This window comes from Giraffa tippelskirchi, chromosome 4, assembly GCF_054371585.1.
Source record: "Giraffa tippelskirchi isolate mGirTip1 chromosome 4, T2T-mGirTip1v1.2.pri, whole genome shotgun sequence".
Lineage (NCBI taxonomy): Eukaryota > Metazoa > Chordata > Mammalia > Artiodactyla > Giraffidae > Giraffa > Giraffa tippelskirchi.
In genome coordinates this window covers 24,607,821-24,630,318 of record NC_137278.1, presented here as the reverse complement: position 1 = coordinate 24,630,318, position 22,498 = coordinate 24,607,821, and the positions used below count along the sequence as shown (strand labels likewise).

Below are 22,498 nucleotides of genomic sequence, written 5' to 3'. Positions count from 1 at the left end.
CATAGGTATCGTTATCAATATTTCATGATAAAATGATTCATCTAATTTGGAATATTTTGTGACAGAGCCTGATTACAAAATCCACAATTCTTTCCATTACATCATGCTCATCTTATTTAAGATTCTATAAACTTTAACACTTCATGTCAAACATACTCATTTGAAAGCATTTTCTTGCCATTATTGTAACTATACTGTGGTTCCTGATCCTTCTGTCAATAATAGTGTCCTTACTCCTCTTTCCCACTGTCTTCCTAATTCACAGCCTTGGCGTCCTCAAAGTGGTCCAACCTCCAACTCTCACCCTAGGGAGGTCTGGGTCCTGTGTATCCCTGAAGTTTTCCCACAGGACATTCAGCTTCTCTCACAACTGTCCTTATCAGACTATCAACTATCTATCTTCACCACTGGAGTGTGAGTTCTGAGAGGATACGAACAATGTCTTGTATCCTCAGAGTACATTGTAAGTACTTAATAAACACTTGTTGAATCAATGAAAACTATTTCTGACTTAGTGGGTGTGTTTAAAGGCCCACATGAAAACAACCAAGGGTTTGGAGGAAGTACTTGACACACAGGTGCTTGCAAGTTATCTGGAAACTGTCCCAGTGAATTATGCATCGAGAGTGTTGTTCTCTTAGAGATGAGCTGGTATCAAAAGCTCTGTTGTCCTTATTATTGTGGGACTTGTGAGTGATGGATAAAATGGGAGATACTAAAACCTGGAAGCAAGGCCTGTTCTTCTCTTCTCAAAGAGAAATGCAGCACTCATTACCTTCTTAAGACACAGCCACAGTAAACATGTCTCAGTAGCAATCCCAGGAGGGTGAGTTGGAAATCTAGACCTCAGTGGATTTCCCTGGAATCTATTACTTCAAGCAGCTCAAAATAGATCTCCATGTTACCATTTCTTACAGCACCAAGTATTTTTCTTTCATGATACTTAATCTTACTTGTAATTTTAGGCTATTTTGTGATTCTCGGGCTTGCGTGTGTGTGCTCAGTCCTGCCTGACTCTTTGTGACCCCATGGACTGCAGCCCGCCAGGTTCCTCTGTCCATGGAATTTTCCAGGCAAGAATACTGGAGTGAGTTGCCATTTCCTTCTCCAGGGGGAATTTCCTGACCCAAGGATCAAACCTGTGTTTCCTGCATTGGTAGGCAGATTCTTTTATCACTGTGCCACCTGGGAAGCCTAAGGGCAGGTATTATGGCTGTTTTAGTTTACCCTGTACATTTAGTACTAGGCAAATGATAGATGCCTTCAACAGGTATTTGTTGAAAGAATGAATGAATTGATGAAGCACAGGGATGGTACTTCATGTAAAAGTAACATAGTGAATCGAAAAGCAACATGGTAAATTAAGTGGAAAGAGCACAGATCTGTGTGGATCTAAGAGCCATCACTTACAAACTTTATGACTTTATGTTAATTAATCTATCCCTGTAAGTACTAATCTCTTCATCTAAAGTACAGATATTATTTCACTGAATTATTGTGAAAATGTGAGATAATATGCACGTAAACTAAAGCATCTACACAGTCCTTGGCACAGAGGGAGGGTAAGTGCCACAAGTGTTTGCAAACACTGCACACCTGAAAAAGCAGCTCTTCCTCTTTTCCCCTTCTTTGCTGAATTAACTGTGGGGAGTTTCAGAACATTTGAACATCATAAGGCGTAAGACTCTGTGACAAGTGGAAAGAACTCTGATGAGTAAACCCTGGAGAATGTGAGGTTCTTTTGCCCCTGAAATGCTGCTGCTGCTGCTGCTAAGTTGCTTTAGTCGTGTCCAACTCTGTGTGACCCCATAGACGGCAGCCCACCAGGCTCCCCCGGCCTTGGGATTCTCCAGGCAAGAACACTGGAGTGGGTTGCCATTTCCTTCTCCAATGCATGAAAGTGAAAAGTGAAAGTGAAGTCGCTCAGTCGTGTCCGACTCTTAGCGACCCCATGGACTGCAGCCTACCAGGCTCCTCCATCCATGGGATTTTCCAGGCAAGAGTACTGGAGTGGGGTGCCATTGCCTTCTCCATTGCCCCTGAAATATCTTCCCCATATAACAAGAAATTTCCACTTCCCTATTCCATCTCTTAGACCTCTTGGGGTTCTTTGATTCATTCAATCCATATGTATTGAGCATCTATGCTGTATATACTAATCACTGGATTTGGTCCTGAGAATACACTGGTGAATTACATAGAAGTTGAGTTTAAAAGCTTTGTTGGGCAAATAAGTCCTGGAAGAACCTATGGACCTTAATTATTCACATTATCGCTGTAAACAATAATGATAATAATTATCTGATATTGCATATTCCTTCTATCCCCAGCTCTGTCCTATGTATGCTTCATACATAAACTGATTTAATCTTTATGAGGATGATACAAGAAAAGACTTTCCATTTACAGGTAAGGAAACAGAAGATGCTGCAACTAGTCAGTGGTAATGCTGGGGTTTGACTTCAGGTCTATGTAACACTACTGACATGATTTTTCCATCTACCACCAACGTCTGCCTATAACTTTTAATGGTCTAGCTGATTTAAGAAGTGATCAACTGGCATTAGTTTATAATTTACTTTATTTTATTAGGCTAGTCACTTTAATAAATATAGTTCTTATAATAACTGATGTAAAAATACAGGTTCATAAAAGTTGGGTTTTCACACCACTTGCATTTGGTACAGCAATCTTAAAAAAAAAATAACCTTAAAATGAAAGCAAAAGTCAGGATCCAGGAGTTTTTCTTTATACCAAGAGTGCCAAATTAATGAACCTTGAACCACATGAAACCACGTATGTGCTTATGTTGGCCAGTTTACTCCACGCTATGTTTTAAAAGTGGAAGCAGTGATAGATATTATTTTCTTGGGCTTCGAAATCAGTGTGGATGGTTTCTTGGGCTTCAAAATCAGTGTGGATGGTGACTGCAGCCAAGAAATTAAAAGACACTTGTTCCTTGGAAGGAAAGCTATGACAAACCTAGACAGTGTATTAAAAAGCAAAGATGTCACTTTGCCAACAAAGGTCTGTACAGTCAAAGCAGGGGTTTTTCTAGTAGTCATGTATGAACGTGAGAGTTGGCCCATAAAGAAGGCTGAGCGCCAAAGAAATGATGCATTTGAACTGCGGTGCTGGAGAAAACTCTTTAGAGTCCTTTTGACTGCAAGGACATCAAACCAGTCAATCCTAAAGGAAATCAACCCTGAATATTCATTTGAAAGACTGATGCTGAAGCTGAAGCTCCAATCCTTTGGCTACCTGATGAGAAGAGTCGACTCATTGGAAAAGACCCTGATACTGGGAAAGATTGAAGGCAAAAGGAGAAGAGGGCGGCAGAGGATGAGATGGTTAGATAGCATCACCGACTCAATGGACATGAATCTGAGCAAACTCCAGGAGATAGTGAAGGACAGGGAAACCTGGTGTGCTGCAGTCCATGGGGTCGTAAAGAGTCAGACATGACTTAGCGACTGAACAACAACAACAACGTTTTAAAAGGTAGAGATTCTAGGCAAGTATTCTGTTTGATCAAAATATCATCACTTTAACACTCCTTTAACATATATCCCACTTCATTTAACTGCTGCTTTAGATCATGAGCTTCTTGAAGACAGAGATTTGTCTTAAAGATCTTTGTACCCTTGGAATCAAACTGGATCCCTGGCATATGGTAGAAGCACAAGAGGTGTCTGCTGTATGAGTAAGAGAAATTCTGCCTATTAAGAGCTCCTGGGAGTGTCAAAATGGGGCATAGGGATGGCCTGGAACAGAACAAATTCTGAATGCAGGAAATGTTATTCACCACCTTCTGGGAGCCTAACAGTCTGCTATTTAGTTTCTTTGAACAAAACTTGCTTTCAAGAGAAAAACTCAGAAATTTATTTAAGCTAAAACATATACGGGTGAATTCTGTTTTAAAGCCCCTAACTATGTCCCCTTAGGTGTACACCCCTGTGAGAGATCCAAAGATTACTGAGGCCTTGTGTCTGCTTTCTAGGAATTCCCAGATGGGTTAGGAAGGGTACTACTGGAAATGACGATGAAGAGGATGATGATGATAGTGGTAATAGCAGTAATAATGATAATAAAGGCAAAGCATGCTATTAAAAACAGTAATCAAACAATGTTCTGGGATCTTAGCCTAGAAATGGCTCTCTCTCCTATTTCCTGCTCCAAAACAAAGTGACAGATGTAATGACATTTCAGGAAGGTTTTGATCAGAAGAGGTTTTTCAGAACTTCTGAAAGGAATACAGCTATCTGCTCATAAAGTAGTCTCCAAAAACTACAAACTAGTTGAGGTGAATTTTCCACAAATACTTAGCATTATGACTCCTCAGGCCTACTGTTTCTCCAGAGTCCCATTCTCTGTCACCAAGCAGAAAGGCCTACATTCAAAGAAATTACTCACTCATTCTGTTAGTGATGCCCGGAAATGTATACTAAGGACATTGTCCAGTCCATTCTTAAAAAGGCAGTGAAGTTTGTGCACAAAGATGCTCCTTTCAGTGGCCCTTAAAAAGTTAAAAGTGTTAAGAATAAGAGAATACTGAAGCAAATCTCTATGTATATGGTGGAGTGTAATGTCTTAAAATTACATCTGTGGGGCTTCCCTAGTGGTCTAGTGGTTAAGAATCTGACTGACAATGCAGGGGACACGGATTTGATCTATGGTCCGGGAAGATCCCATATGTTACAGAGCAACTAAGCTAGCAAGGGTCTAGAGTCCAGGCTTTGCAACAAGAGAAGCCACTGCAAAGAGAAGCCTGTGCACCGCCCTAGAGAGTGGCCCCCACTTGCCGCAACTAGAGAAAGCTTGGAGGTAGCAACAAAGACCCAGTGCAGTCAAAAATAAATAAATCTTTTTAAAAAATTACATTTGTGAACAGTTTTAATTGCAAAGGTGGTGTTAAGGGGAAAAAAAAGCAGAATACAAATTTTAAAGAAACGAGTAGTCTCAATTAGAAAAAAATATTTATAAAGGAGGAAAATATAACTTATAGATAATAGATTGTAAGTGATTTTTATTCTTTCCTTTGATTTTTCTTTTCTTTTCTGATTCTATTTTTTCTGGGTTTTGCTTTCTAAATTTTCTACAATGAGCAAGTATTATTCTTTTTACTCAGAAAAAGTACTTTAAAAGAGCAAAGTCCTGGCTTTCTATGAAGCTCATTTAAGAGCTGTCATATGAGTAGCAGCTTGAGTGTGGTTATTTGTTTGGTGAGTTATCTGGAATGCCGACAGTAACCCTCTTTAGTTCTAGTTTTTGGAGTTTTGTCAAATGAATTTTTAAAATTAGATTTAAAAAGTCTTTTGAAAGAAAAAAGCAGTCTCTGTCTCCACTTAATTAAAAAAGAAAAATTCTGCACTCATATCTAATCTAAGACAACCACAAAACTAGAATAGTCTCACTGTTATAATGATGCAAACTCAATCACCATGATAACAAACTGTGGTGTCCAAGTTGGATTCAAATTCAGAGCAATAATGTGATTATTGGCTATTGACCATAGAAATCAGTAACTACACTTCAGATAAACTAGCTGGAATGCAGTAGGAATTTTTAGCCTTCCTTCTATCAGCATTACATCACCTCCTAGTGAGTTTCAATTCACAGATGTATAACCTTATAGACCTATTACAAAAATCTGAATACTCTTCACCAGCAACCTCTGGTTCTCACATGACACAGAAAAAACTGCTTACTTTATATTTTCTAAATAAGCAGGCATAAACACTATAAGAACATTATGTTACTGTCACTTGGCTATAAGCCTTTATAAATACAATGTTTTGAATTCCAAACATCGTGTTCTAGATAAAGTACCTGTTAACTTCACAAATGGCTTTAGATGTACCCAATTCAGGAGATGGCCTGTCAGCTGTACTCGGTTCTATGCTTCTTGATTATGAATTCATTTAATTTTCTTGATTTAAATGAAAAACTCTTTGAGAACAGCAAATACTACTTCATTATTAAAAAACTGAATGCCAATTAAATGCTTGGTTTTTGCTAGTCGTTTAAAATGTACATATAACCTCTGGTTTTCACCACAATTTTGTGAGACAGCTATAATTTACATTTAACAACTGAGAAGACTGAGGTTCAGAGAGATTAAATCATTTGCCTAAGGCCACACAGCCATTAAAATGGTGGAATCAGAATTCAAATTTGGTTTTATTGCCCAATATTATTTCCATTTTCCCATGTTGCTGATGTCTGATCTTTAGATTCTTTTGATTATCTTATTCAGAATTTCAATTTTATACCCTAGGAAACTGGGATCTCGAGGAATGAAGTGACTTGCCCAAGTTCATAAGAACAAAAAGTAACTTGAATCATTTTAATTGCCCCTATTTGTTTTTTTAATTATGCTACTTATGCAAAGTTATGTTAACCTCTGCTAACATGATGTCATATTTTAATTTTTTCCTATTACTTTTAGTTGACATGATAATAGCTTGTAACATTTCATTTTTTTTAACTTCAGATCATCTTAAACTCACAAATTTCCTTCCTCTTCATGTGGGAAACCACATGAAACATGCCAGTGAGGAAGATTCAGAGCTGTTAGTCATCAGCCATTATGGGACAACTGTAGTCAAATTTATATCCAGAAGCAAAACAGGAGTGATCACAAGGGTCAGTAGGCAAAGCACTCCAAGAAGTTTCCTCAAGTTTCTTGGCCTAGTATACTATTTTTTTCTTTTAAATTTTTTTAAGGAAAGGAAACTAAAATTCACTAAAATATTTGTACATGCAAGAGATTGTTCTAAGCACTTTCATAGACTTTATGCTATTAAACCTTGCAACTAATCTCAGGAACATAATTTTTACTTTTCAAAAGTTAGATAACTTGTTCAGAGCAACTAGGCTCATCTTTGAAGCCATGTCTGTTTTATCCATACCATACTTTCCTCTAGTGAGAAACATGTCTTATATAAATGTTTTATATAAAACAGGCTGCTCTCTACTGGAGAAGGAAATGGCAATCCACTCCAGTATTCTTGCCTAGGTAATCCTGTGGACAGAGGAGCCTGGTGGGCTGCTGTCCATAGGGTCGCACAGAGTCGAACACAACTGAAGCAACTGAGCATGCATGCATGCATTGGAGAAGGAAATGGCAACCCACTCCAGTATTCTTGCCTGGAAAATCCCAGAGACAGAGGAGCCTGGTGGACTGCCATTTATGCGGTTGCATAGCATTGGACACAACTGAAGCAACTTATCAGCAGCAGTGGGAGCTGTTTGCTAGCCAACAGGGATGTGTAGACCTTATCTAGATCCTGATTCAGATAAATTATAATAATACTTATGAGCTTTGAACACTGACTAGATATTCGATGACATTAAATAATTTGGGGGGTATATTAACAGAACTGTGGACGTATGTCAAAGACTCCTTATAGATACATATTTGAATATTTATAGATGCAATGACATAGTGTCATAATTTATCCAAACTAAACCATTGGAGGAGGAAGTATGGGTATAGAAGTGAAGCAAAGTGACTCTTAGTGGTTAAAATTGAGTGATGGGTACATAAGAGTCATTATATCATTCTCTTCAAATGTGTATGCTTTCCATAATAAAAAGTTAAAAAAAAAAGAAAAAAAAAGCCTATGTAAATAGGCAGGGTTTCCTGGGGGCTCAGCAGTAAAGAATCCACCTGCCAAAGAAGGAGACATGGGTTTGATCACTGGGTCAGGAAGATCCCCTGGAGCGGGAAATGGCAACCCACTTCAGTATTCTTGCCTGGGAAATCCCATGGAAAGAGGAACACGGCCGGCTACAGTCCATGAGGTTGCGAAGACACAACTTAGCAACTAAACCACTATAAAAAGATAGATAGAGAGAGCCCTTGGTTTAAATAACAGCTTTATCACTTAGTAGATGTGTGACCTTGAAAAAATTACTTTCTGAGACACAGTTTCTTGGTCATAAAATGAAGCTTACCTTGCAGACCTGTAATGTGGATTCAATGAAGTAACGTGTAAATAGCCAACATAGTGTCCTATACACTTTAAATTCTTTACACCATTACTATTTAATGTTATTACCAAGTATAAATGATCTTTGCTTTCATTTCCTTGCTCTCCTGAAGTTAGCTTAGAGATAACTTCCAATATTCAGATGAATCTGATCTTGGTTATGAGCCAAAGATGAATGATTACAAGCGCTCTTTGCACATGGATATCTACAGAGCGCCTCTTTGGAAGAACATCAGTCTTCTCCAATTTCTCCTGTACCATTGGTGATCTGGATCCAGACCATTTTCTTCTGTCACTCCAGTTCACACCAGTTTCTTCTTCCTAACACCTACACCAACAATTCTGGCCTATACCTCTTGCTTTATGGATGAATCATATGCCATTTTGTACTGTTTCTTTTATAACCAGTTTATCGAATGGGTTGGTTACATAGCTTTATTTTCTCATCTCTTCCTCAAATATGCTCTATCTGTGCCTCCCTTTTCCATTCCAGGATGATATATTGGGCTGATCTGTATCTTTCCAAGTAACTTTCAAGTATCAGAAAAGTAGGTATTAAAAAGCTCAGTCTAATTTAAATGTAAATTTCCACTATATATCCAACCTAGTCTCTTCTTTCTCAGCTCAATTTTGAACTAAGCAGAAGAGAGGAGATTGTAACCTGTTCTTTATTCTGCTTGCTTCCCTCTTTCACTGTTTGCTCAGCTGCTCCAGGGAGGGGCCAAGAAAAGGAGGTTATATAGGAAATGGGCAGTCTTACTTACTCTGACAGGTGCTGTGTGACCTAGCCATCAACACCCTTTGTGAGTTAGACGCCCAAATGCTGCTTCTCATAACCCTAGGTGTTTGTGAACTCTCTAACAGCTCCTGACTGGTGATTGCCACACTTTACGACTTATTAATGGGGTAACGTACATTTGACATGCTACCACTCCTATTCAACTGCCCTCCAGTGACACACCTCTCTAGAGGGGACCTAAACATTTATCAGACAGATTTCCTTTCTAGGAACTTCCAGTTTCCTGGGAGAATTGGCACATACACAAGTGACTATGAGTTCAGATGTGGTAAGAAGCCTGAGAGAGAACTCTTGGCTAAGATGATTAGGGGAGGATTCCGAGGAAAGAATCAGATTTTGATAATCAGGGTTGTGGAAATTCATGAGAAATGATTTTCATTGTCCCTGAGGGGAAGTCATTGCTCCTGCTGACCTGCACTGAGAGGCGCAGACCTTATTCAAAATGGATTCTTTGGACACAGACATATACGGGTCTCTTTTGTTTCTTCAGTCATTTTTCCCTGTCCTTGTGTTGTTCAGTTTTACATACACATGCTGCATTCAAGAATGTAAGGCCCAGTGACTCTCACAGACCTGTTTATTCCATTAGGTTAAAAGTCTTATTGCCAAAGCTTGTCTGCTGGAAAAAACACTTGGGCATGGCCACGGGTGCCTCTCTTTCCACAAGAGTGTCTCTGAAAATTGGAACATGCTTACTCCACTGAGAAACACTGTGGGCTCAACTACATGAGAAATCCTGAGGGAAAAAACCAGAAGTTGATGTGTCTAAAGTTTTAAATAATTTGATTTTCCCCTCCAGATTTATTTTATTTTAAAATCACCTTCTCAATTTTACTGTGTGAAAACCTAGTTATAGTTACCATATGTTTGCCATTTTATACTAGGAACTGAGGTAGGGGAGGAAAGGGGGCAGGGGACTTCTTTTAGTAGATATAATCTTATTGCAATAATTTGCACCAGATCAGTACTCTGATTCTTAACTTATCTTTTTAAAATAAAAGATAAACTAAAATTCTAAAGTTGAATAATAATCATAAGTCTCTTACCATTACTTGCCACTATCCAGTTTACAGAGTATGTTCAAAGTCATTTCAATCTCACAGTAAACTCCTAACCAGAGAAGGGAAGGCAGAAAATCTCATATTTATTTTTAAATGACAAAACTAAAACTCAGAAAAGTAAAGCAACTCTTGCAAGACTTCACACTTATGATACCTAAAACACAACTTTGATACCTAAAAGACACAATTAATGGCTCCTTGTCCTAAAGTACCTTTCACTACATAGTTCAGTTTTTTCCTTCTTTTCAAACTGGGTTCTTCAGAACCACACTCAGATGGTTAACAAGCGCATTTTAACATAACTTCACTGTGCAAAAAGGTTTGGAAACATAAGGTTAAGCAAACGAAACATATACTGGGTCTTCACAACAGGACCACTCAGACTTACTATTAATATGAAAATGTGCACTGAAAATAATTTAAGACTGGGATGTTGGAAACATTATTTACATCAAAAAGGGTTTCCACAAGACTCTTCGAGGGGAAATAACCATTAGTATTTTGGAAATATTTCTTTAAAGAAACAAAGTCTAAAACATCCTTAATGTGTGACTGCTTGGTTTTGTCTGACTGTTTGGATCCCATGGACTGTAGCACTCCAGACTCCTCTGTCCTTGGGTTTCCCAGGAGTGGGCACTCCAGGGGTTCTTCCTGACCCAGAGATTGAACCACATCTCCTATCTGCATTGGCAGATAGCAGATAGCAGAACCGCATCTGCATAGGCAGGCAGTTTCTTTACCACTGCACCACCTGGGAAGCCTTAAAACCTCCTTCACTTTCAAATCTGCCACTTCACCTAGAATGAGAAGAATTTCAAAGCCTTCTTTTTAATGCCATCTCAAGAGAGTTGGGGCTTCCCTGGTAGCTCAGATGGTAAAGCGTCTGCCTACAAAGCAGGAGACCTGGGTTCGATCCCTGGGTTGGGAAGATCCCCTGGAGAAGGAAATGGCAACCCACTCCAGTATTCTTGCCTGGAGAATTCCATGGACCGAGGAGCCTGGTGGGCTATAGTCCATGGGGTCGCAAAGAGTCGGACACGACTGTGCAACTTCACTTCACTTCAAGAGTGTTGATTTATTATAACGTTATTTGCTCTTAAATATTTTCCTTAAAATGTAAAACAACCTATGACAACATACTGAGCTTATTGTGTGTCTATCACGCATGTAAGTATGTATTTATGTATCTGTATGTAGGTACACCTCTCCCTCACCCCCACTTTGAGAGCTGTTCTCTGTTCCTAGCTAACTTACATCAGTATACACTTCTACAAATGCTCAACAAACGAAGGCTCTGAGAGGCCAATCCTGGCATGAACATGCTCTGCAACATGTATTATACACTCCACTGAGGGCTCCCTTTGTACCATTTATTTGATGTTATTTGATGGACATTAGTTGGACCGAAAGTATAAAAGTGATAGTGCTAGACCTGAAACAAAGAAGTGAAGTAAGGATGTCATTAGAATGTTTAAAACACTTTCAAGGCACCTTGGAGGAAAAGGTAGGGGAGGGAGAGTATGAAGGTTGAAAGATAATTAAAGGTTGGCAGATATCCTCTGACAAGATTTATGAAGAGCATTATAAATCAATGGAAACAGTGACAGATTTTATTTTCTTGGGCTCCCAAATTACTGCAGATGGTAACTACAGCCATGAAATTAAAAGACGCTTGCTCCTTGGAAGAAAACCTATGACAAACCTAGACAGCATATTAAAAAGCAGAGACATTACTTGGCTGACAAACATTACTTTGCCGACAAAGGTCCATCTAGTCAAAGCTATGGTTTTTCCAGTAGTCATATATGGATATGAGAGTTGGACCATAAAGAAAGCTAAGTGCTGAAGAACTGATGCTTTAGAACTGTTGTGTTGGAAAAGACTCTTGAGAGTCCCTTGGACTGCAAGAACATCAAACCAGTCAATCCTAAAGAAAATCAGTCCTGAATATTCATTGGAAGGACTGATGCTGAAGCTCCAATACTTTGGCCACCTGATGCGAAGCACTGACTCCTTGGAAAAGACCCTGATGCAGGCAAAGATTGAGGGCAGGAGGAGAAGGAGACGACAGAGGATGAGATGGTTGGATGGCATCACTGACTCGATTGACATGAGTTTGAGCAAGCTCTGGGAGTTGATGATGGACAGGGAAGCCTGGCATGCTGCAGTCCATGGGATTGCAAAGAGTTAGACAGGACTGAGCGACTGAACTAAAGTTATAAATCATTGAATGGGGATGGATTTTTCATCAACTGAACATAGTCAGTAGAAGCTTTGGGAACTTTAGTAGGAGGCATGTCTTAAATGAATAGAAGGCTTTTTCAAACAGATGTAGAAACACAGGTCTATGCTGGGATATTGATTCAGTTAGGATGCCTTCTCTAGGACCACACTCACCATGCTACCTGGGATATGCATGTGCTAGCTATTATATCATTTAACCACCAGCAGATTAGGATAAACATACTTGAAAAGAACAGAACACTTTAGTGTTCTGCTAGGATAAATGGTGAAAAGGAGATGCGAAGGTGGAGGTTTGGAGGGAGAGGAAGAATTATTTACTATGTGCTAACCTCTTTAAAGTGGTGTGCGTGGGTGCATGCATCAGTCATGTCCAACTCTTTGTGACCCTATGGTCTGTAGTCTCCCAGGCTCCTCTGTCCATGGGATTCTCCAGGCAAGAATACTGGACTGGGTTGCCATGGCCTCCTCCAAGCGATCTTCCGAACCAAGGGACTGAACCCGCGTCTCTTATGTCTCCTGCAGTGGCAGGTGTGTTCTTTAAGTGGTATACATATACATGTGAGATACAGACACACACACACACACACACATATTGGTACCAAGGTAGATATATGACCCCATTTCAAAAATGAGAAAAAAAGCCCCCAAAGTAATTAGAATCAAAACTCCTACCTAATTCTGTGAATCATACAATACTCCTCCTATAGAAAAAAGCCTCAGAATTTAGGTGAAACTTTGTTACAGACTTCAAAAGGAGAAAAAGATGCTCCTCTTTAACGCCAGATAAGAAATATACTTGAGTTTTCCTAGTAAATGGGGCAGGAAATAGAGGGAGAATTGAGGAAAAAGCTGAGGAGAAGTGAAAAAGCTCTTAGGAGAGCTGAAGATAGTTAAGGCCATTTTGGATTTATGTATGTGTATGTGTGGGCTTCCCTGGTAGGCTACAGGCCATGCGATCACAAAGAGTCAGACATAACTGAGTGACTTTCACACACACACACACACACACACACACACACACACACACACACGTGTATGTGTGGGCCTCCCTGGAGGCTCAGTAGTAAAGAATCTGCCTGCCAATGTGGCAGACACAGATTCGATCCCTGGGTCGGGAAGATCCCCTGGAGGAGGGCATGGCAACCCACTCTAGTATTCTCGCCTGGAGAATCCCCATGGACAGAGGATCCTGGCGGGCTACACACTCCATAGGGTTGCAAAGAGTCAGACACGACTGAAGCGACTTAGCACTTGGCACAGAGAGTGTCAGATAGAAAGCTCTTTTTTGGAAGGTATTAAAGGACAGATGTATAATTGTATAATATTTAAATCAAAGGCAAGGCTCTTGAAATGTTTTCACTGAGTTTCAATGATCCTCTGGAGGCTTGGGTGGGAGACAAGGGCCACATTATTTAGCTACATTGGAAAATAATTAATAGATGACCTTAAAATGTATTCAATAAGGAAACAAGCTTAAAAATGTCTTCTTGGTTCCATATTCTGTTGTGTCCAATTATACACTGGTATTTTATGGTAGGGAGATAATGGCAAAGAAACAGTATAATGAAAGGAGATGCATTTAAGGAAAGAATGAAAGAAATAAAAATGAGAACAAGGTCTCAGTGTAGGCATTTCTTCTACAAATTATTTCCTTTATGCATCTATACCATATTTTTGTTTCACTTGACTTACTGAACTGCGCTTTTCTTCCTCATTAGGCATAAAATCTTTGAAGGTTGAGACTGTAACTTATTTAATATTGATTCCAGTGACTACACAGTGCTTGGCACACTTACTCAACGGATGTTTTTTTTACAAGGTAGGTTGTGTGTTAGTCACTCGGTCGTGTCCGACTCTTTGTGACCCCATGGACTGTAGCCCACCAGGCTCCTTTGTCCCTGGGATTCTCCAGGCAAGAATACTGGAGGGGGTTGCCATCTCCTTCTCCAAAAAGGCTGATGAAAGTGTGTAAAATCAAGATGGTAACCGTACTTAGCAGCACAGTCGCAATAAAGCATCACTGAGATCTGAGGAAGTATTTTCTTAGGAGTTTCTGCTTTGGACTGAGTTAGCTTGAGACACTGATCACCCCAGTGTCTTAAACCCATCAACAGGAACACAGATGCTCTATTTGTTATAAACACCTATTAAATCTTTTAAATCTATTAAATCAAGGTAGGTAGGTTAAGCACTGTTAACTGTTCATTGGTCATAGCTCAATTTCTTATTCTATTATGAGTAGGATTACTATAACTCAGAGACTAAAGTGGTTTATGAACCATTAATTTCTGATAAAAGAAATGAGAGTAATGATAATGACTATCATTAATTGCACATTTTCAATAATGAGGCATTATATTCTTTAATACATAGTCCTCTATTTCTGTTCAAGAATCCAATTTTAAATGGAAACTGAGTTTGACAGGTTAAACAACATATTCAAGGTCATAGAACTAATAAACTGTGGAATTAGGGATTTTTATCTAAGTGTATCTAGCTTGAAAACTCATTTTATACTTTCATAATTTCTTCTGAGCTAATTGAAACCATGAGAATTGAGGAATTTTTCCATTTACTAATTAAAAATGGCAGAAGATTGCATGGATGGTTTTCACCTCACTCTGAGGAATAAATATCTATAAACACTTAAAAGAAAAACTAACAATTTTGTTTAGAATTTAAACTTATTTCACAATTTCTTTTTTATTTTTCATAAAATTTCCCATATGAACAAGAAAGCAAATACCATGCACCTTACGTATAAATTTCAGAAACACTTGAACTTCTGGAATAAACAAAAGTGTTGGTCTTTCATTAGCTATAACATCAAAAGCCAAAAAACTTCAGAACAGTAGTTGCTAATTGAAAATCAAACCTGTACAACACTATTCCACACATTAAAAATAAGATATTATATTAATAAGCATGTCACCTTAATTGATAATCCTTGATGAGCCTCCAATGGGAAATTTCACTCATAATTTAAAACTGGGTTTCAATAAGTCATAAATAAATACACTAATCACAAATTAATAAAGCCAAGGCAAAATGTAAAACACCAGACTCCAGCAGCATCAAAATCTACTATTCTGAGAAGCTTTCAACTGCTATAAACATTCTAAACTATGAAGCAGCAGAAATATTAGGATCTAGTTGTTCACACTGGAAAAAATTTACCAAGGCTGCAAAGCAGATTGAACACGTTAATAATTTGCAAAAAATCTATTTACATTCAGCTCTTCAAAAGTTCAGTCTTTCAGAATCTGAGAGATAATAAATAAGATCCAAAGAAAGGAGAAAAAAATACATTTAAAGGGACATATTTCTTAGAAAAGTCCTTATATGAACACGAATAAACAAAAGTCATATTCATTCTATAGATATATAAAAATTGCAAGTAAATTTAGCTAATTTGTTAACATGTTGCCTTTTATGAGCAATGCTTCATAAAAATGAACTCTTTTTGAGAGTCTTATTTTCTATAAAAAGTTCTGCAATTATTGCATTAGTGAGCTTGAAGGTTGCTGGTGAATGAGAATATTCCAAATCTTAAATGTAATTTAGAACAAAAGGAAGTATGTTGTTCACCTGAAAATAATCCAACAAATGGTTAGAAATGCAGTGCGCTGTCTTTTTAAAAAAAACAATTGATGGCTACACAGCAGGTCATCTGTGTTAGAAATGCAGTTAAGAAAGGCAATGGAGAAATCCAGAGTGAAACAAAAGGATCACCAACAAATTATCCGACTTGCATGTTTTAAGTTAGCTGATAAGGGTATAGAGCATCTTTAATGTATTCATAGACACCTTGTTATTAAAGTGTCAAACCTCTTTGAGGATTCTTCAGTAATTTTCTATTGCATTTCTATTTCATTCATTAAGAAGTTTCTAAAGCACCCCCAAGATTCCATTTGTGGAGTTCTCAATGAATGAAGCTGGAAGCAACTCAGATTATTTTGATTCACTTAAGAGAGCATAAGCTATCTTTAGAAACAAACTGTAAATGAGAAACCCAGTGTTATGGTCTCTTGACAGTGTGAACACATTAAAATAATTCCATAGCTCAAGAGAATCACGATTTAAATACGTGGTATACATATCTACCACAGTGTAGGTTTATACTCCCTTTTTGACATATTGATATCAATTCTTGTAAATACATAAAATAATTTACATTTTTACCTATGAAGAGATAAAAGGGAGTATACTCTGTAAGTACATTAAAAAGCATGCTTAAAGGTATTAGCATAGTGTTTTTATGTCCTTATTGAAAATAAATTATAAAATAACTTTTAGTTTAAATTTTCCTTTTAGTAACGTAAAGATACTTAAAGTAATTCTAATTTTGCGCATGCTTTTAGTGGTGGTGGTGGTTTAGTCGCTAAGTCGTGTCCAACTCTTGCAATCCTGTGGACTGTAGCTAGTCAGGCCCCTGTGTCCATGGGATTCTCCAGGCAAGAATACTGGAGTGAGTTGCCATTTCCCTCTCCAGGGGATCTTCCCAACCCAGAAATCAAACCCGGGTCTCCTGCATTGCAGGCAGATGATTTACCAACCAAGCTATGAGGGAAGCCATGCTTTTAGTATACACGATTTAATTTCTTGACATAATTAACAAGGTACATGTAACTGATTCTTATTAGAATATTTAATTGAGAAATATTACAGAGTATCTATTATAAAGGACATTGTATAGATTTTGTGGAAATATGAAAAAGATCATTAAAATATCTGCCCTTGTGAAATGTGTTTTTACATCACAGATATGTCTTTAAGATAAAATGTTCCTTGCTCAGTCGCTTCAGTTGCTTCCAACTCCTTGTGACCCTATGAACGGGAGCCTGCCAGGCTCCTCTGTCCATGGGATTCTCCAGGCAAGAATACTGGAGTGGTTTGCCATGTCCTCCTCCAGGAAAATGTTCCTTACTATACTATATTTTTTATGTATTGAAGGGCTGGATTAGGTAATTTATATGAATCCCATCCAGTTCACATACACTATAAATTATGTGAATTAATCACCAGCATAGTAGAAATATCAACCATTTGTTCATTTATCTCTGTGCCATTTGATACTTTAGAAAATTAATACATTTACATCTAATAATGCAACTGAGATGGACATTGTCGATTTCAACCTTAGATCAACGGTATGTGATCACCTACCTCTATGAGAAGAGCCTTTCTATCTTCCTAAATAATTGCTAATTGTAGAAACATAAAAATCATTCAACACGAAGAAAAACATCTTTGGAATGACATTAAACATATTTTGCTCTTGCAAACTAGGGAACCACGCATTTGATATTGATATTATACTGTCATTCTATGAAATTCCACAGGGAGCTCCTCAGCAAGGTTTGGAATCCATATATACATGCAACCCAAATATGCAACCTACCCACTCCAGTATTCTTGCCTACAGAATCCCATTGACAGAGGAGCCTGGTGGGCTACAGTCCACGGGGTCACAAAGAGTCAGACATGACTTAGCAACTAAACAGAGTCATCAGGTAATTTAATTGTTTAACTTAATTTAATTGTTAGTAACCCGATATTAGAATGTTTTCCATATTACTCATTTTTCTTTGTCCTAGTTGAGACAGAAACTCATCAAATCCCGACATCTCTCCTCAGGAGAGAATGTCCCAGGCCAAGGGGGTGGGCAGGGCTTGAGGATTGAGCGGTTATTACACAGAACTCTGTGTTCGTTCTTGTTTCGAAGTTAAGAGGCAAGATGATTGGCAGTGGGATTCCTTCTCAGGATCACGTTTGCTGCCACATTAGTTAATATCAGAGCACTTTAATCTGAAGGATGATACTGTAACTTGATTGAACTAATTCGCTTTTAATTATCAATAGCTGTTTTATTTAAAACCCTCCTACATACAGTACTAGGTACCACTGTAAGTCTCTCAGATGACTCGTATTTTTGTAGTGCTAAGAGATTTATTTACATCCCAATACAGAGAACTGGATGTTCGCTTGAAAAAAAAATAGAAAAACCTATAGCTTGCTCAGGACATTTCTAATCATGCTTATTACAGAATGAGATTCACACCACAGCAAAGCAAAGCAGCATCTTTAGTAGCTGCAAGTCTCTGACCTCTGTATAAGGCATGTGGGGTATAGAATAGCTTGGACATGCCTGTTTTCAGAACAGAATAGCAAGGCCAGGTGACATTTGACCCAAGAGTATGTGTTAGGGACAGACTCTCTCCAAGACAGAGCTCATCCTAACTCAGTAAAAGTTTACCATGAGGGAAATGGTTAAGTTAAATTGTTAATTGGGAAATGTGTTGAGAAACTCACTAACTTGCTTTCTGAACTTCAACACCTTGCCAAGTGTATTTAGCTTATCTCTCAAAGGAGGAAGAGTCTCAGACTTTGTCTTTCTCAAGCCTTCCCCAACTTCTCAGCTTTTTCAGGTAAGAATTCCTGGCATTTCCCCAAAGGGGACGTTGGTGATAGTTCCTGAGTGCCTGGGGAGAAGGGACAGGGATGACTGGGTTATCTTTAAAAGGCCTGGAGCTTCATGGCACAGATACTCAAGAAATTTGTACGGAAGGGAGAATATGAGGGAGAAATAGAGAAAGCAAATGAGCAGAAAAGAGATGAAAATAGAAGGAAAAAAAAAGGGCCAATTAGGCAGGTATTATTATTGCCTGCTTTGCAGTCCCTGTCCAGCAAGACAGCGCTTTAAAAGCTCTAAAGGCTTTAAAAAGCTGCTCTGCTCTCCTCTATAGCGCCGACTTCAGGAAGGCACAGTCAGGCGTCTTCCTTCAGTCTTCCCGCCCAGCTTTCAGTCCCTCTCTCTGCAGGTGGCTTCGTCTGGTGGATTTCCATGAAGGCTGGAGATAGCTAGGCATCTTGGATTTGGGTTCTGCCTTCTAGGAGCCAGAGGCGAGCTGGCAGCGCCTGCTGTGTGTTGACACTGCAACTTCCTCACTCTGCTAGGTCCCATTGCCCGCAGCTGCAGCAGAGCTGAAGGAGGTGAGACAGATAGAACAGAAGGGGAGATGCCTGCAGTGTCTCAGAAGGCTGGATTCCCTGAAAGGTTCTGGGGAACAGAGCAGAGAGGGGTTGGCGATGGGCTTGGACAGTTTTCAAACTGGAGCTGAAGATTCCAACTGGTTTGTCAGTTCTCTCCAAAAACTCGAAGGATTCCAAAGGAACTGACCGAGATGCCAGGAAGGCCAGACTAAACATCTAATGAGGTGGGTATATTAGAAGTGAGGGTCAATAGAAAAAAGAGACAGAGACCTTATCAAAAAAGAGAGGCAAAGAGAGGTGCAGTGGTGTAAAAAGGAACCTTCGGGACTCTCTTGAAAGATGTGCTGGGAGCAGGCAATTACTTATTTTAAGACCTCAGCGATGTCACTGAGGATGCTATAAGTGCAGGGAGAAGGGAACATTTTCCCTTAACATTACTCTTTAATTCTTTATTCCATAGACTCGAAGTTAATTGACTTTCCCCTAGCTTCATGGCTCTGGGCCTCAATTTTCTCATCTATAAAACAAGGGGTTTGGACTAGATGCTTTTGAAGGTCTCTGCCCGATGCGATTCTCCATAACTCAGCCTTATGAACCAGGGTATCTAGGAGAAAACATCTATGAGCTTTCATACCAGGTTTCCCCTTCTTTCTCCTCCACCCATTTATCAATGTAGTGTTGCATCTGCACTGTTCAGAGAGCTGTTCCAACTTTCACTGATGACAAGGAGTACGGCTCAGTTAGGACAATGACTGCTGCTTCTGCCCTGGAGTAAAGACAGGAGGGACCGAGAAGACAGTATGATCTACACTTTAGGTTTCCGAGGAGAGGATATTCTCGAATTTTCTACTTCAAATTTCATCCACTTAAATAAATTATAGATTCCTTTGAAAGGGTCCAAATAGTTGAACTGACTAAAGGGTCAAGAGTCTAAAATGGCTTGTCTTATGTGGAGTAAAATGTATTTCATTTCATCCTAGAAACTGGATCTGCTTTTTCTGTGGAAATTCAGCACACACTGGCCATGCTCTTCTCCTGTCTGCCTGCCTCATGCCATTCTGCCAGCCTGCTTCAGTGCAGCATTTTCTGGGGTTAAACACCGAAGCTTAATGAGCGTATACTCAAGAGTGGGGTGTTCAGTGATGCAGGACCCCTCTACACCACCACCCCCTCCCCCGCCCCAGGCCGCCTCCACCAAAGACAACACACACACGTAGCCAGTTTAAATGGTAGTGAGAAAAAAATGTGTCTTCCCAAGAGTTTCATTTTTAATATTTTCAATGTGAAATTCCTTTAAATTGAAAACATCAATATGTAGAAATACAGCTCCCTGGGTCCTCTTGTCTCCACAAGTGAGATGTGACACATAGATAGTATACACAATTTTTTCTACACCCACTAGCATTTCCACTTCATTTTAATCTCCAAAATATGGACAGGAGGGCAACTCTAGAAAAATGTATTCTCACTCTGGCATCTCCTTGCAGTGCTGAGCACCCACAGAGAGCATCACCATTTCCTGCACCCTCCCCCAGTTCCCCAGACCCCCTGATTTCCACAGGGGGGTTGACCTTGCAAAGACCCTTCTTCAGTATCTGGGCAAGGAACAATCCATTTTAACTCAAAACACAGAACGACCTTTTTCCTTTAAAGAAACACTACCAAAGGTAAAACATTTGGTGTTATATTTTTTCAACCCTGCATTCTGGAATGCAAATACAGCATGTAAAAGCAGGTAACTAGTTTGGATCTGACAGTCCCCATTCAGAGGCTCTGAGTCTCATACTCTGTTCAAAATAGACCGGGCTGACCGGGTGGTTGAACATCTTTGCTTTTTTCTGCCCATTCACCATCGTGACGAAAAATCAAAACCGAAAAATTATCTCCTCATTTCTAAACACTAACAGAGAAATGAGCTGATTTTGCGCCTAGCCCTGTGGTTCTAAACATCCCACTTGGAAACCAATCCTGGTCTCCACACCATCTCGTTCACTCAGTTTTACTTAACAAACACGTTCGCTCCTCTTCCACGGTGAGAAAAATGGTGAACCAGCCCCACGGATGACAGGTTGGTACTTGACTGCAACCGCTCAATAGTTTTATCAGCAACCGGAAAACTTCACAATCGGTCTATTAGCTACTTAAACCTGTGTAAGGAAATCTGCCTATGTATAGACAAACTTAAAAAGCACCTCAGTTTCACCTCTCTTAAATTTAGCCTAAGGCAATTCCCCAAACACGCCGCATGTAAACACTCCACCTTCCCCCACCCCCATTATTCCAAAAGGTCCCCCATGGACTAACAGTATACGTTTAGATCACCAGCATTAACCAAAGCTATTGTCACACCATGCATTTAGACGTATCTATGCAAAGCCAAGTAGGTGACAATAACCAAAGCGTCTCCCAGACAATTGGCTGCACTACACATGCACAAATGCAACGAAGATTGTATTTTCCACTTACAGTTATAGCGCTGCTCACGGTCACTTAACGAAAATGATAAAACTCAACAGTTCTCTATAAATAAATGTATGTATATATATATTTAATTCGGATAAACGATTAAGCCGTCTCTGAGTATGGTTCTCTCGCGCTCTTTTTTTTTTTTTTTTCCAGTGGAGCTCTGGGCTGCTTAAATCCCTCCTGGATCGCGCCTTGCAAGCCCAGTCGCCGCCGCAACACACTCCGGTAGGTCTCTGCTGCAGATTGGGAATCCCATAGAAAACCTAGGGTCCCTGGAGCCGGATGCGCAGGCGCGCGAGCCGCCGCCTCTCCAGGCACCCCCTCCCCTTTCCCCTCCTCCCTCCTCCTCCGGCTCAGCAGCCCAGCTCAGAGGGAGCTGGGGCCGGTGACCAAAAGCAGCCAGGCATTGGCGCATGCTCAGTTGGAGAGGCTCGAAGTTGCCGCGAGTGGATTCCATGTCTCCAGATTTTAGCAGGAACTCAGAAGGAAAGTAGATAGGAAAAGGGGAGCCTGGCCACTGGCGCAGCCCTTCACCTGAACTGGCTGAGCGAGTTGGCCTCACCACTCCCCCGCGGTTAACCAGCCAAGTTTGGTGGTGAAGGCTGAGGCCAGAGACGGGACACGTGGAGCCTGCTTCCCGCCACCCTCAGGCCTGGAGGGCCCCTGGCCCGCTCTTTGTCAGGCTTGTAAGGTGAAGGAGAAAACTGCAGAAATCCCTTGCTCTGAAGGAAGTGTGCCCAGCAAGCTGTGAGCTTGTCTCCACGGCTCACTCTGAAGAGAACCCTTATGTTGGCACTTTGCGTGGGCCTTTTCTTCAGAGGGTCTTATACTGAGAGCACTGGGAGCTAGGCCTTCTAAAAGCCTTCTACTCAGAACGGTCGTGGTCCCCAACGGCCTTGGAGAAGTTGTGTGTTGAAGGGAGGGGGGCTGAAGCTCTCGTC

General features: G+C 39.9%; 1 protein-coding gene and 1 non-coding gene across 2 annotated transcripts in view; one reads left to right on the top strand and one right to left on the bottom strand.

Moving 5' to 3' along the window:
- VSNL1 (visinin like 1) overlaps positions 1–21,965 on the bottom strand; it is a 118,249-nt gene extending 96,284 nt beyond the window's left edge. The window contains exon 1 of the mRNA XM_081591214.1: positions 21,558–21,965. The gene's annotated coding sequence lies outside the window, so the exon portion shown is untranslated. The remainder of the gene's footprint in view (positions 1–21,557) is intronic.
- Positions 10,711–10,782, top strand: TRNAC-ACA (transfer RNA cysteine (anticodon ACA)). The gene has a single exon. It is a non-coding gene; the product is annotated as a tRNA-Cys (tRNA).
- Positions 21,966–22,498: the final 533 nt, after the last annotated feature.